Below are 15,759 nucleotides of genomic sequence, written 5' to 3'. Positions count from 1 at the left end.
ATGTGCATCCTCCAAAAACCCACAACACCCAGGAAGGCCCGTGCTTCCTTTTTGCTGGTTGGTGGAGACATAGCTGCTATTTTGTTGATGACATCCATTGGGATTTGACGGCGCCCATCCTGCCATTTTATTCCCAAAAACTGGATCTCTTGCGCAGGTCCCTTGACTTTACTTCGCTTAATGGCGAAACCGGCTTTCAGAAGGATCTGAACTATTTTCTCCCCTTTCTCAAAAACTTCCTCTGCTGTGTCACCCCATACAATGATGTCATGGATGTACTGCAGATGTTCTGGAGCTTCACCCTTTTCCAGTGCAGTCTGAATTAGTCCATGGCAAATGGTGGGACTGTGTTTCCACCCCTGGGGCAGTCGATTCCAGGTGTACTGGACGCCCCTCCAGGTGAAAGCAAACTGTGGCCTGCACTCTGCTGCCAAGGGGATGGAGAAGAATGCATTAGCGATGTCAGTGGTGGCATACCACTTGGCTGCCTTTGACTCCAGCTGATATTGAAGTTCTAGCATGTCTGGCACGGCAGCACTCAGCGGTGGTGTGACTTCATTCAGGCCACGGTAGTCTACTGTCAGTCTCCACTCTCCAGTAGATTTTCTCACTGGCCATATGGACTATTAAAGGGTGAGCGAGTTTTGCTGATCACTCCTTGACTCTCCAGCTGGCGGATCAGCTGATGAATGGGGAGAAGGGAGTCTTGGTTGGTACGATACTGTCGCCGGTGCACCATTGTGGTTGCGATGGGTACCTGTTGTTCTTCAACCCTCAGCAACCTCACAACGGAAGGATCCTCCGAGAGACCAGGCAAAATGGACAGCTGTTTAATTTCTTCCATCTCCAAAGCAGCTATGCCAAAAGCCCACCAATACCCCTTTGGGTCCCTGAAATACCCTCTCCTAAGATAGTCTATACCAAGGATGCACGGAGCCTCGGGGCCAGTCACAATGGGGTGCTTCTGCCACTCCTGCCCAGTGAGGCTCACTTCAGCCTCCAATACACTCAGCTCTTGGGACCCCCCTGTCACTCCAGAAATGCAAATGGACTCTGACCCTTTGAAATCTGATGGCATTCAGGTACACTGTGCACCAGTGTCCACTAGACCCTTATACTCTTGTGGATCTGACGTGCCAGGCCACCGAATCCACGCCGTCCAATAAACCCGGTTGTCCCTTTCCTCCACCTGGCTGGAGGCAGGGCCCCTCTAATCCTGGTCAGAGAATTTGCTGCTCACCTGCTGTAAGAATGACTTGGAGGTCCCTTCCAGAGGATCAGAAGCAAGAACAAACTGCCTACCTGGTCTGGAGAGCTGCCCGCTGGAAACTGGAGCGGCATTTTTCCTATCAGAATCCCCTTTTGTGATTGTTTTACCTTGCAACTCACGCACTCGTGCCTCTAGACTTGAGGTGGGTTTTCCATCCCACTTCCTCATGTCCTCTCCGTGGTCACGCAGGTAAAACCACAGAATGCCCCGGGGTGTGTAGCCTCTGTATTCCCTCTCCTGAGCAGAGGAACGCCTGCCCCTAATAGCTGAGACAGTGGCCCGTACAGGTGGGGAGCAGAAAATACTTTGTTCGAGTCGCTGGACCTTCTGGGAGAGTTTCTCCAGAGCTGATATGAGGGAGGAAGAGAGACTTTCCTCATATTGCCGGAGTCGGACAGGCACCTCATCCACTGTTGGTGCCTCCTTACCTTTCCAGTCTACTACTGCCAGTGAGTTGGCATATTAGGATGCTGCACTCCGCACAAACTTCCTCCACATAGATGCTGTGCACTGGACTTCATCTGGGTCTGTGGGTACCTGCTCATCGTCTGGTTCATGGTAAACCAGCTCCCCCACAGCTAATTCCCTCAAGTACTGAATACCTCTTTCCATATTGGTCCACTTGCCAGGATCGCATACAACATCCTCACTGAAGGGGTACCGCTCTCTCACGCCTGACAGAAGTCTCCTCCAGAGGCTGAGGACTTGTTCGTTCTTCCCAGTGGCCTTGTCAATGCCCCCATCCCTGGCCAGGGATCCCAGCTGCTTGGCTTCCTTGCCCTCTAACTCCAAGCTGCTGGCCCCCTTATCCCAGCACTGCAGCAACCAGGTGACAATGTGCTTGCCTGGGTGGCAGCTGAAATCTTTCCGCATGTCTCGCAGCTCGCCCAGGGACAGGGACCAGGTGATGATCTCTGTCTCTATCTCCCGTGATGACCCTGGCTCATCGTCATCCCTCCCGGAGCGATCTGCTCTCTTTGCGTCTTTCTTTAGTTTTACGGGGGCGACTGCTACTGGCACAGGTTGGTCATTGGGCTCAGCCGCGATGCCTGCAGCTGGAGCTGGGGCTGGAGCAGCTGCTGTGCCCGCTGGGGAAACCGAGGCAGACCCTGCAGCTGTGGCAGCGGCGGTGCCGGTCGGGGGGGCTGGGACTGCCTGCTGGGCTGGAGGGGCTGCAGGGCCGGCTGGGGGGGCAGCGCCATTCGCAGTGCCTGCTGCTTCGTTTCCCCCCCTTTCTCCTTTAAGGCACTGAACAGTGTTGAACATGGCTCGGTAGGCGTGGGCCAGACCCCAGCACCTTGCGGTGATTTGTGTCTCTCTCGAGTTCCCAGGGTGGCAGCACACTTTTTGCAGATATTTTACTAAATTGTCCGGATTCTGCATTTGTTCAGGGGTAGGTTTAAAAAACATCGGGGGTGCCCACTGCCCTAGGTACTTGCCCATGCTGTCCCACACACTCAGCCACTCACAGCTATCTGGCCCCGGGGCAGGTCTCTGCACAATGTTCTTAACGACTTGTTTAGCCCTAAACAAAACCTGCAACCCATTCAGGAGGCATAACAAAAGGAGAGTGCTGGCCTGAGCATCCCATGGGTACTCGAAATTTTCAAAAGCCTTTAGGACCAGCCTGAAGGAGAGAGGGGGGGCAAAAGAGTGGGGGAAGGTATCCCCTCCGGTTTTCCCCACAGGCTGGGTTCGATTATTAACAAATTCTAAGACATAGGATCCGAGGTATGGAAACGACTGCAGTGCCGCATGCAAATACAAGCCTAATTTCATACACAGTGATGTTATCATGTCATAAGTCGATATCGTACCGTACAGTAAAATCATAATCCTGATCCTTTTCCCCGAGGTAATGAACATCACCACAGGGAACAAGTACAACAAGTACGGATTCAAAAACCACAACCATCTGATCAAAGACAGAAACATTTTTACTGGCGACTGTTTAACACAGAAAAATGCGTATAACAAAATTTAACAAAATGTAAGAAAGCAGTTTTAACACTCGCTGCTCAGCCCTGCCGTTATCCCCGCCCCACGTCTGGGCGCCAATTTTATGTTTTGGTTTCAGCTGCCGCCAGCAACAAAAGCGCCACGCGGCTGCCCCTCCCCCCGCCGTGGTGCGGAGGAGAATGGAAATAAACAGGCAGAAACTGGTGGGTCAGGATAAGGGCAGTTTAACAGCAGCAAACAGAGGGAACAGTAACAACAACGATACAGATAAGGAGGAAATAGTACACAAACTCGCACAACAGACCCTCTCTCCCGGACAGGACCGGTGCCGCGCGCTCCCCCGCCACCAGTGAGTCCCCGCCGTGCCGCCCCCCCCCCCACCCGGAACTTAGCGTGACGTCACATGGTATGGCATACCGGGCTCTGTTTGGCCAGGTGGGGTCAGCCCCCACCCCCCGACTGTGCCCCTTCCTGGAGTCCGGTGAAAATTAACCCTGTCCTGGCCAAACCCAGGACAAGCCTGTATTTAGAGATTTTTCCTCCACTTAGATGCAAGATTATCTTTCTGGCCCAAACCCCAAGCTTTCCAAAGTAATTTTATTATTCAGTGCTCCTATATACCATGTTATATTTTCATGGGTGTATCCTGCATCTCAGATAACCAACGCCCTTTTAGAAGTACAAGAGCTTAACAATAAGTACTTAGATAACATGTAGAGGATCGGAGGAAAACTGTTAGTGAGTAAGAGCTGCAGAGTACATCTTTTGTATGCAGACCACACTTATAAAACTGCTCAAGCGAAGAGGATTTTTGTCTGTTTATTTTAAAGAAACTGAAGTTCCACATGTGAGAAAGAATTGTGAGGCTTTGAATCGTTACCAGTTACTTTCCATACGTACCATTACTTTCCCACAGCTCTGTAACACCCAGTTGCCTAATGTTTATACTATGTATTTTTTGTTATAAATACCTGTCTTTCAAAATATATTCATAGCTCCAGTTTCTGCTGCTGTCTTTACATACCTAAGTCCCTGTACGACAAGCAGTTCCACACACTGCTCTCTCTAAGACCCTTCCACACAATCATTCATGCTGTATGGATTGATAGATTGCTATGTGCTGAATTAAGCCATTCTTTTTTAGTTAGGCAAAAGATTGATGCCATTTAGAATGTCAAATTTCTAAAATATATCTTCCTCTAAAACGTACTAATAAGTTTTGCTCATTAGTATTATCACCACACATATTTACACATTATTATTCAGACTCAAATACCTCTTCTCTCTTGAGCAAGTTCATCCTTCTTTATAATCTTATCATAGATTGCGCTTTCTACAAAGCGGTAAAGAAGTTTGTTTGAAAGCACTTTTAATTGTTCACTTACATCTAAGAGAGTATGCATGAGTGAGAATGTATTGCTTTTTGCTAGCCCATAGGAGATTAACCTGCTGTCCTTCAAATAGGGAAGCCGGAGCTTTTCCTCTATCACCATCTAGTGGGGAAGAAACAGGAAGTGCTGGAGGACCGTGCAGTGGCCGTGGACAGGCAGTCGGAGCAATTACTTTCTATTGACTCTGCTCCTGTGAAAAGCGCTTGGGAATGCACTCAGTTCCCGACACTTTCCACAGACATGCACATAACATATCTGAACTTCACGAGTATGAAAGCAGGTTCTTGACTGAATTCCGTAACTGATGGATTTCACATTACCTGCTTTATCTGAATCTTTATATCCTGACATGAGATAACTCTCAGATAGGAGACTGAACAGAACGTTAGATCAGAGATGTTAAAAAAAAAAAAAACAAACAAAAAACAAACAACAAAACAGCCCAACGGCTCTGGGTACATTACCTTTTTTAAACTTTTACCATTTTGGACAGAAGCAATCAGAGTATTTTTGAATACCATAAATTCCATGCATGGAGGTTAAAAATTAGAAACTGTTCCCTAGCTGTTATTGGGAATAAACATTCACTACAAATAATGGGTTTCTTGTAAATTAATGAGCCACAAAACTGGCATGATTATTTTAGGGAAATAAAACAACTGGACATAATTTGGCTCAACCCCTGAAACAAGGACAAGAGGAAGACACTATTGAAAAACATGTCTTTAGGGTAAAAAAATCAAAGAACAAAGGAAGACCTGTAATACTTATTTCCTTTTTTGCAACTTTAAAGCAATAACTCTAACAAAGTGGTAAAGGAAAAATGGATTTCAGGACAAATTTTATATCAAATAGGGCTAAAATTTAAAAGATTTATTTATATTTTCAGAGACATTAGAGGGATGTAGTAATTATTCAGAAAATTTTACTGGGGCTAGGATATTTTAGTGTATGTACTTCCAAACTAGATTTAAACTATTAAAGGGTGACCTGGATAGGCTGGAAAGCTGGGCAGAGAGGAACCTGATGAGGTTCAACAAAGGCAAATGCAGGGCCCTGCACCTGGGGAGGAATAACCCCATGCACCAGTACAGGCTTGGGGTGGACCTGCTGGAGTGCAGCTCTGCGGAGAGGGACCTGGGTGTCCTGGTGGACGACAGGTTAACCATGAGCCAGCAGTGTGCCCTGGCTGCCAAGAAGGCCAATGGCATTCTGGGGTGCATCAAGAAGAGTGTGGCCAGCAGGACGAGGGAGGTTCTCCTTCCCCTCTACACTGCCCTGGTGAGGCCCCATCTGGAGTACTGTGCCCAGTTCTGGGCTCCCCAGTTCAAGAAAGATGAAGAGCTACTGGAGAGAGTCCAGCGGAGGGCTACAAGGATGATGAGGGGACTGGAACATCTCCCCTACGAGGAGAGGCTGAGGGAGCTGGGCTTGTTCAGCCTGAAGAAGAGAAGGCTGGGAGGGGACCTAATAAATGCTTATAAATATCTGAAGGGTGGGTGTCAGGAGGATGGGGCCAAGCTCTTTTCAGTGGTGCCCAGCGACAGGACAAGGGGCAATGGGCACAAACTGAAGCATGAGAAGTTCCGTCTGAACATGAGGAAGAACTTCTTCCCTCTGAGGGTGACGGAGCACTGGAACAGGCTACCCAGGGAGGTTGTGGAGTCTCCTTCTCTGGAGATATTCAAGACCCACCTGGACAAGGTCCTGTGCAGCCTGCTGTAGGTGACCCTGCTTCAGCAGGAGGGTTGGACTAGATGACCCACAGTGGTCCCTTCCAACCCCTACTATTCTGTGATTCTGTAATTTCTCTCTTCATATTTCAATATAGACTTTAGAGTTCTTTTTCTGACCTAGCTATGTATTTCCATACCTAAATTTCTTGTAAATATAATCCTAATACTGAATTTCTTGACATGAGAACTAGACAGAAGCTGACAGATGCCATGAGGGACATTCAATTTAAAGCACTGCAAAAAAGCATTGGTATGGACGACCTTAAATATCAACCAAGGCCAAAGGCAGCCAAGGTGACTTTTACAAGGAAAGGTTTATGGGTGTTCTGAAAGACTGAGCTGAGAGTAGAAACAAAGGTTTTATATTATCTCCTTGTTTATTTCTGAAGGAAGAAAAACAAGTTGTGGATTTTACACACACACACACACACACCCATCCCCCCCAAGAATCATAGCCATCTGTGAGGCTGTAGTGTGAGAGAAAAGAAGTCCTTTCTGGAATCTAACTGGAGAGAAGGAGCAGGAGGTCAACAGAATCAACCAGAACTTCAAAAGTTCCCAGTGCTCCAAACACTTCCTCATGTGAAAAGGGAAGCTCTACATTTGACTGAAGAGAACCAAACAACAAAATTCACTGAGTGGATACAGTACCCTAGTTTGCCCTTTTTTTTTTTAAACTTGCACAAGTTCTCTAAGCAAAAGCAGACATTTCTCATATGCATTGTATTAAACAAAATCTTGCAACTTATTTTTATTTTGCAAAATGGTTTCCTTGTTTTTTTTTTTTTACTTTTAAGGGTTGTGGTTGCAGTTGTACACCATGTGTGCTTTCTAGATTAGAAAACTAGGTCTAATGTTGAAATATAAACCAAATGTGCAAAACACTTTTCAGACAAGTTATACAGCTGTAATAAATTTAAATATTCTAATGCCTAATTTGTTATAGGAAATGTAATACCAGTATTCATGAATTGTCAGACACCAGTACAAGTAATTCACCTTGCTTCGCCTTAAGCAGTCTAGGAGCTGCAATTCATACATCCATTCATACAACTTAAGAGGCTTCTGGAAAAAGCTCTCCTGCGCTAGCGCAGGTGACACGAACTTCTTGCAGAAGTTCTTCTACCAGAACTCTTTTCACATGTTCCCTGCTACCAAGACATGCCTAATAACCTTAATAACTTGGAGTAAAATTAACAATTTTCTCCTGCATTTACTTTAAGCTATATGCCTCCCTTTCTTCCTAAAAAATGTAAATGTCTCTTACCATACAGTTCAGTATGGTTCAGAACAGTATCCTTTGGGAATTAGAGAATAAAAGAGAATGGAAAGAAAAACAGTGGTCCAAAGAAGGAACCTTGATCCAGCAAAGATGTCTGAGAAGGAAAATACTGAAAGAAAAACATTTAATTGCAGCCATTAAGGTCAAGGAAAATTCCAGAGAGATCTAGCGCTGTGAATGCAGGAGACAATCTGAGGATGGGAAATGGGGTTTCTAGAGTTCAGTATAGCCAAGAGACTGAAGAGGCTCAGAACTGAGAAGTTGATAGGGTTTTTTTACGTGCTTTATTTAGGATAACTTAAGCTTTTTGAGGGATTGAATTGCCACTTGAAGTTGAGGGGAAGCAGGAACAGAGAAATGGAGGAATAGTTGAAGAAACAGAAATTTTATCTAAATGACCCCTCAACATTATTTTTAAAAGTAAGTACATTTGTTGTGAAACAGGGTACATGATGTGGTGTACAGGGGGTTACTATAATTTTCTTTAATTCCTCTGCAATTCTAATTGGGAAAGACTATATATCAAAATCCATAACATCTTACCATACACTTAAGTGCTTAAATTGAGAAATGCAGGTTAGGACCCCAGGTCTCTGGTCAGGACACCTCCATGTCTCCAGTTATTGCTCAAGAGAAAAAAAAAGTTGTTTCTGAAAGGTGACTTAACCCACCTGAGCAACCACTCTCCACTGATTGAAGGCAACGTATGTACTCAAGGGATGAGGAGATTGCTGACCTGGGGTGGCAGGTATGCCGCAGGGTCTACAAAGTTTTCCACTGCAAAACTTAAAAAAGAAAGAAAAAAATCGGTTTACCCAATCAGTACTTAAGCATTGACACATATCTCCACAACACTTACTAAGAAGAAAACACGATGGATGACTTTACCTGACGACATTTAAGTCCATCTCGAGAGTCAGTAGTTGTTTTCCCCATTTCACACTGCCCACATGAGAGTTCCTACAACCCTGACCTGTCTGTGGTGTTTAAGTGTGACAGAGCTTGAGGCAGGATCCAAGTATCTCAAAGAAATAACCTTCTACAGGGGGAGGTTGGGATTTGGCAGAAAAGGAGTTAAAAGTTGAGTGTCTGCACCGAAGAACCCAGAGGACTGTTCCATTACCCGGGGAGGGGGGAAATCTACTTCCACGTTATTAATTATGTGCTATAAAATTAATGACAAAATTTCAAAAGGAGAGCGATAAACAATCATTAAAAAGCACGAGGATGAGATCTATGAATTAAAAGAGGTGAACCCGAGGTAAAATCCTGAGGGCACCTCTCTCCTTTTTCCTGCGTGGGGAAGTTCCACTCAGCAGCCGGGTTGGTGTCACAGCCTGGTTTGAGGGAGGGAGGCGAGGCGACACCCCGGTAGCGTGTTTGGGGCTGACTGGGCGTTTTAGGAGCTTTTAGATCCACTTTTATTTCTCCTTCCAGCATCACCAGAGCTTCCCTCCTTACTGGCGCAGTGGCTGCTCATAACAGGCCTCATTTACCTGAATGGGACTGGGAGGAGAGAAGAAAGGGAGGGCACGGAAGCAGTGATGGGAGATAGATAGGGTTTGGAGTGACAAAGGCGAGGACGGCGGCCACCGCGGGGACAGCCCGGGGTGCTGCTCAGTCAGGAGTCCAGTGGCTTTCTTTAGTGCAAATAATAATATAATATGACGTACTGAACCAAAATCTGCTCAGTAGAAGAGATGTAACAAATAGGCTTGGCTAACGGGAGTCCTGAGCATAAATGCAAGTAACTCGACCAGATTTCATACAAAGTGTTTAAGAACCGGGGGCTGAGTGACTGAGACCCACCACAGGCAGTTCTAAAGAATATGCTCGGGCATTGAGTGCTTCTCCAGACATCTGATTACACTAATGTTTTGGAGTATTTTAGATATATTGATTGTATTCTTTAAGATAGATTTTAAATGCTAGTGTATACAAAAAATACTTTTTGCTATTAAGTGATTATACTGTGGCATCTTTGATTTAGAGGCCCATAATAAAAATTTATCAAGAAAGTGAGGAACTGGGTTCATTGATCTGCACCTGGACAGAAGGAAACTGGGGGCACTTAAAATGTTCATGAAGTAGCTGGTGTAAGACCAGCTATTAGTGATAAACATGAGAGCTTTCCATCATACTAAAAATATTTCTGTAGAATCATAAGTATGTGCAGTGCTTCCCAGGCAACAATAAAATGCAAAGCCCACTTCCTCTGAGAAACTGAAACCTAAAAGCAAACAAAAATCACATAGAATAAACAAATTAGGAGCATAAAATGAGGTGAATAGGAGGGATATTGTCTTTGGGAAGCCAAAATAATTTTTTAACATAATATTTTCTTCTATATGATTAATAAGAACATTTCTTGTCTGCTCAATTATTCCTAAGTACCAGCTGAGTAGTACAAGCAGTAATACTGTGGTAACATGGTATATATGGAGAGTCCACATACTAAAGAGAAAGATACAAGAGACTGAAATACATTATAATAATGGTGGTCCCTCTGGGGCATACCAGTGAAACAGCACCAGGAAGTTTGCATTAATCATTGTTCCTGCACTATTTGTTTTTTCTGTGGATAAATAAGGACTTCAGTGCACTAAGCTAACAATCCAGAACCTTTCTTGAGCTCTACATTAACACATAATCAAAAATAGCATTTAATTAAGAAAAAGTTGCAGTATGTTTTTGCAAAGGGAAGTGTGTATGCTGGAGGAAACCTATTAGATTAACAGTACTGTAACTTTTTGCTTGGCACATACACAGTTTTAAGAATTTGTCCTTTAATTTTTGCAGATGAAAATAAAACATTCCTAAAGGCAATAATTAGCTACTATTCTACAGCTACCAAAACATGTAGTTGTATTTCTATAGTCTGATTATTACAGCTCTATAACTTCCCTGAAATTACATGTGAAATTTTCTATTTCAGGCATTTTGGCATCAGTATATAGCATTTTAAATAAAATTTTGGGGAACTGGACAAATTATATTTATTACATGTGAAGAGCACCAGCCATAAAGAAGTCTCTCAGACATCTCTGAATTGCTTTTAGAAGATGGTAAAGCTGTTACAAGGCCTGGTAAGAAAAACCTTCACTTAAGTATAAACACTTGTTTTTATTGTTGAGAGGGAAGATTATTAAAGGAGCAAGAAGGAGAAAAAAGATCTAAGTAACTGCTAAGGATAATCAGTTTGATAGATCGTGAATGTTCAACAGTTACACAGTTTTATACTAACTTCCTAACACTATGAAGGTCATCAGAGTGCTGTATAACACAACGTTCATGATAATGAAACAAAGCCTCACAGACTATAAAATATGTATGTGACACTCCTTCCCTCATAGGCCATGTTATATTTTTGAGTTAATCAACAATATAGGAATATTAAGCATTTTTCTCTTTTCAATCTCTAGCTGGTATTAATGAGAAGATTCAGAAAATAAGGGGACCATAAGAATATCATGTGAATAACTAAAATAAAACTTGATGCTTTGCATTCAAAATTCAAATGGACTAGAAAAAGCTGCATTTACCTTTATTGATCTAAAACAAAACAAAATCCCCAAACTTCTATTAGTACTTGTTTAGATGACCAATTTTTCATGAAACTGCATTCTCAAGGAAAACTCAGATGAGGTTAACATCAAAATACATAGCCTGTACAACTCTACTTAGCATGCCCCTAGACTGGACAGTCAACTTCCGTACTTCTGAAAATTACATGGAAACATCCAAAGTTTTCATAGTGTAAGTAATATGCTAAGCTCTTCACAGACAATCATAAACACAGCACATTTACATTTTAACTAAAAAAAAGAAATGAAACATTTGCACTCTGTGATCTAAACGAAGTTTCTGAAACTAGGTGTGTAAAAACTGAAAATGGAAAGATCATTTTTAAGTCTGCACATATATAACAATCTTTCTGAAACAGTATTTTCATGTAAGTACTTTTTATGCTATACTATAAATATAAATTTTATAGCATGGGTTTTACAATTAATCTCTTTACCAAGAGATTATCCCTTATTTAACTGACTTTTATCCAAACGTTATTCAACACAAATACTTTTTCTATAGTATTAAAATGGCATACCCACCAAAACAACTTTTACATTCACCTTCTACTCAAAGACATAGTAAATTCTTCTTTTGCCTCTATGGGCATTTGACTAGTCTGTAAACATGATTACGAGAAAAAAATAAAACCAGCAAGATCATTGCTTATAGTGAGATCCTCTTTTAAGTCAGTGGATTCTTTAAGAGAAACGGATAGATATTAATATTTTGGATTATTTTTGCCAATGAAGAAGAGTCAAAATAGGAAAAGGCGGCAAGTAAAGGCTTTTATGTGCTGCCTCTATCTTTGGGAGCAAGTGAGAAGGAAACAATCCAAAACATTAGGGAAAACGAAAAGATAAACATTGCCCAAGGAAATGCGGGAGAAACAAACACTTTGACCAGAAGAGAGTGATCACTAGTGTAGCCTGGAGACGAGACTGACTTAAGTCTGGAAATGAGGGGAAACAGCAATAGAACCATGGAAGGTATGAAAGTAATGAGTAACTTCAGGAAAATATCTAGTGAATGAAAGTATAAAAAAATATTTTATGGGGCATGTGTATATATTTTCCCATCAGGAAAATTCACATTTTGAATGCTATCAGGTTATTGTAATTTATGGATATATTTAGAAGGCAACTGTCTTTAAAATTGGAAATGTATTCTTACATACTTTGACTTGAATGGCTAGTGGATTGTCTCTGTCAGAAAAAAAAAATATATGATGGCATCAGATATTTTGATGCACTCTATTTATAAAGATTGTGCATACGTTCTTTTCCTCTGAAACCATGGGGAAATTTCACTCAAAGTCTCAAGTCCTTTTTGCTTGACAGTCATCTTGAATCTCTCTTGCTCTATTTTTCTTAGAGCTACGTTCCCAGTGATTGCTCAAGTCTGTGTATGGGTTTCTGTGTCTTCTCTGCATCTATTTCTATGGCATTTTATATCTTTTTTTCTCACACATGCCTATCCTCAAAATATCCAATAAAACAATTGTTTTGGGTGGTGACATGTACCCATGTTCTCGTGGAGGCTGTTCTTAACTTCAGAAAGTTTAACTATTTATAGTGATTTTAAAGAGCACTGTCTATGACAACTAGCTGTAATATGTTTTATCTAACAACAATACTATGGATAACAGGCCATCTTAATACATTGAACTCTGCATGGAAAACATACTAGCAAAAGCACAGGTATACATATTACAGCCTCTTTAGGAGAGTCACTATATCATCTTTCATATGAGTACTTGCACTGGATTGAAATCTTTACTGGGAATACAGTAGAGAAAGTTAGCAAACCTACAAAATATTTGATAGTAACTCAAAATTATAAATTAACAATGCTGTGCACACTAGTGTTCTTTCATTATAGTCAAGATTTGTAAAAAATTTCCACTTACCTTTAAGAAAACTGTTCATGCTTATCCCATTATTTCTCCAAATATATACTTCTTAGGCCAAGATTTTCTATGCTGTTCTTCTCTTCAAAGATGAATTACGTTTAGAGAACCTGAGGGAAGTCATGTAGGTATTTTAAAACAGTGGGAGGACAAATAAAGAAATTTAAACATCAAAAACTAGAATTTAAATACATCATGATACAGAAAAGGACATTTTTCATAAATAGATCACTTTGACTTGATTTTTAAGTTATGGTGTTATGAGCAAAAAGCAGGTGTGGATCCCTCAGGGATGAGGCACAACACTCAGCAACTGAAAGCTTTGGCTTTAATGAAAGCATAGCATTACCCCAGTGGGAGCCCCGTGGGGAACACCAATCAAATGGGGAACCAATGCAGTGGAGCCCTGCTAAGGAAGTGAAGCTCAAAGTAACACACCGCAGGGGTGGATAAAACTTGCGCTGATTAACATATCATATATATGCAATGCCTTGTTTTGCTCATTAGCGAACTCGCTGATATAATGCAGGTGCTGTTGTCCGAATTCCGAGATCTGCAGCTGACCGCCCTCGTTGTCACCCATGCAGGGGACCTGTGCAGATGGGGGTGGGAAGCGAACTATCCTGGGTTACCTTGACAATGAGATAAGATGCCCTTGGGACTCTACATACTTGGATGGGAAGAAGGGAACTATCCCAGGTTACCATAACAACAAGATAAGATGCACTTGGGACTTTACATACTTGGATGGGGGAGGCGAACTATCCTGGGTTACCTAATAAAATCTTCTCGTGCCCTACATATGGCTATTTGAAAATTGCATGCAAACCACTCCTAAAAGGTATATTCTTATCTCAGTTTTTTTTTTTTTCCTACTGTAACTGAGTTGCACCATCTAGGCAGAGACATTTATCTGTATTTAATTGCATTGTAAAAGCCCAGGCAACTTCTCCAAGTCAACAATTCAATTTTATGGACCACTTATTGTCCCCGTCAAAAGTTTGGTTTTTTTTTTTTTTTTTTTAAAAAGGGGCTTTGTGTGTCGGAATGCATGGTATTGCAAGTCTGTGAGAAATTAAATCTGTAACAAGTTAATACTGGTTTCTGGCTCACTAATGGAGCACCCACACATCTTCTGAAATGCTGGCAAAGCAGATGGACTGATGTTTGTCCCTATGACCACACTGAGAAGCAAGTTGCCAATATGTGTCCAGTTACAAAATGTTTTTTTTTTAAAGAAGTTATAAGAGGAATATTCAGCATTCAGAAAATACCCAATGATGTTTTATTTATCCTTACTCCTTTTCCATTTTTATCTTGAAATTAATAAACTACATTTTAGAAGTTATTTTCATTACAAATTGATGTTAACAGCCATAATTTAAAGGAGTGCGAAAGTTATTTGTGTTTATTTCATTTTATTGCACAGTGTGTGTTTTCTGTTCCTGTTCTCACTGTAACATCCTTTCATAAGGGTCACAGGACGTCTAAAAGAAAGAAGGACATCTGCTGCAGGTTAGAAGGCTGTTTTAGCCACCATATAGGACTTTCTAAAATGTCTTCACATGAACAAATATCTAACTTGATAGCCAAATTCCAATCAACTTGCTTTTGTCAGGTTTCTGGATAAAAAAATTAGGTGATTAATTGCTTCAATAAAGAATTCATTGGAAATATGAATGTGATTTATCTCTAGGTGGGGGACCACAGTTCCCTCTTTCTTACCTTCCTTTTGGCTAATCACTCCAAGGAGACTTCATTAGGTGTGTCTATTAAATGCAATGTAAATTAAACCACCACAAAACATTGGAAGTTCACCAATAGCGGATCCACAGAAAAGAGCCTATAGAGCATCTTTAGCCAGATTTCAGATTTCTTTCAATGATAATGTATAACTAATCATTTATCTTCCCTACAAAAACAACTGTTATTAGGTCTGTTCTTACAGCCCTAATATAACAATACTGGGACAGTCTACTTGTCCAGCAGAGTACTCTGTCACTGACCTCTTTTTCTGTTATATAATGTATTTTATTGTTATATATATTTTATAGTCTAAATTACATATTTTACATTATCTATATTTTAACTTTATTCATAAAATCTAGCGCCTTGCATAATCAAAAACTGACTGTAACATTCAAATGAAAATACTACAACTTTGTCTTCTATCATTTTTCCTCCACAGAGAACTGTTTTTTTACAAGCATACATTTTAAAAGATATATCTGCCATAGAATTCATATCCCTTCTTCATACAAACAGAAGTACATTCTTAACATGGTAGAGATAGTACAAGTTTGTCACTTAGAAAAAATTAAAAAATGAAATAGTATTATTTCATTCCATATGAAATTCTTGTTGGTAAATTATGCTAAATAATTAGAATAAGAAAAAAAACCCAAATGTCCATCTGGCTTACCAGAAAAAAAAAAAATCAGTAGTCACCATCAAGTTGTAAACTTAGAGCAAGTACCTATACAAATATTTCACTCTTCAATCTGCAGGCTTCCTTGGGTTTTTATTTTACCTGTACCGCTGAAGGCCTCATCTGATATTTAGTTTGCTTACTTCTCACAATGAATATTCCCCAGTGAATTAATTACACGGTGCTATTATTTGCTCCTTTGAACTAAAGTCAATGC

This window comes from Opisthocomus hoazin, chromosome W (assembly GCF_030867145.1).
Source record: "Opisthocomus hoazin isolate bOpiHoa1 chromosome W, bOpiHoa1.hap1, whole genome shotgun sequence".
Lineage (NCBI taxonomy): Eukaryota > Metazoa > Chordata > Aves > Opisthocomiformes > Opisthocomidae > Opisthocomus > Opisthocomus hoazin.
This window is presented reverse-complemented; position numbering follows the sequence as displayed.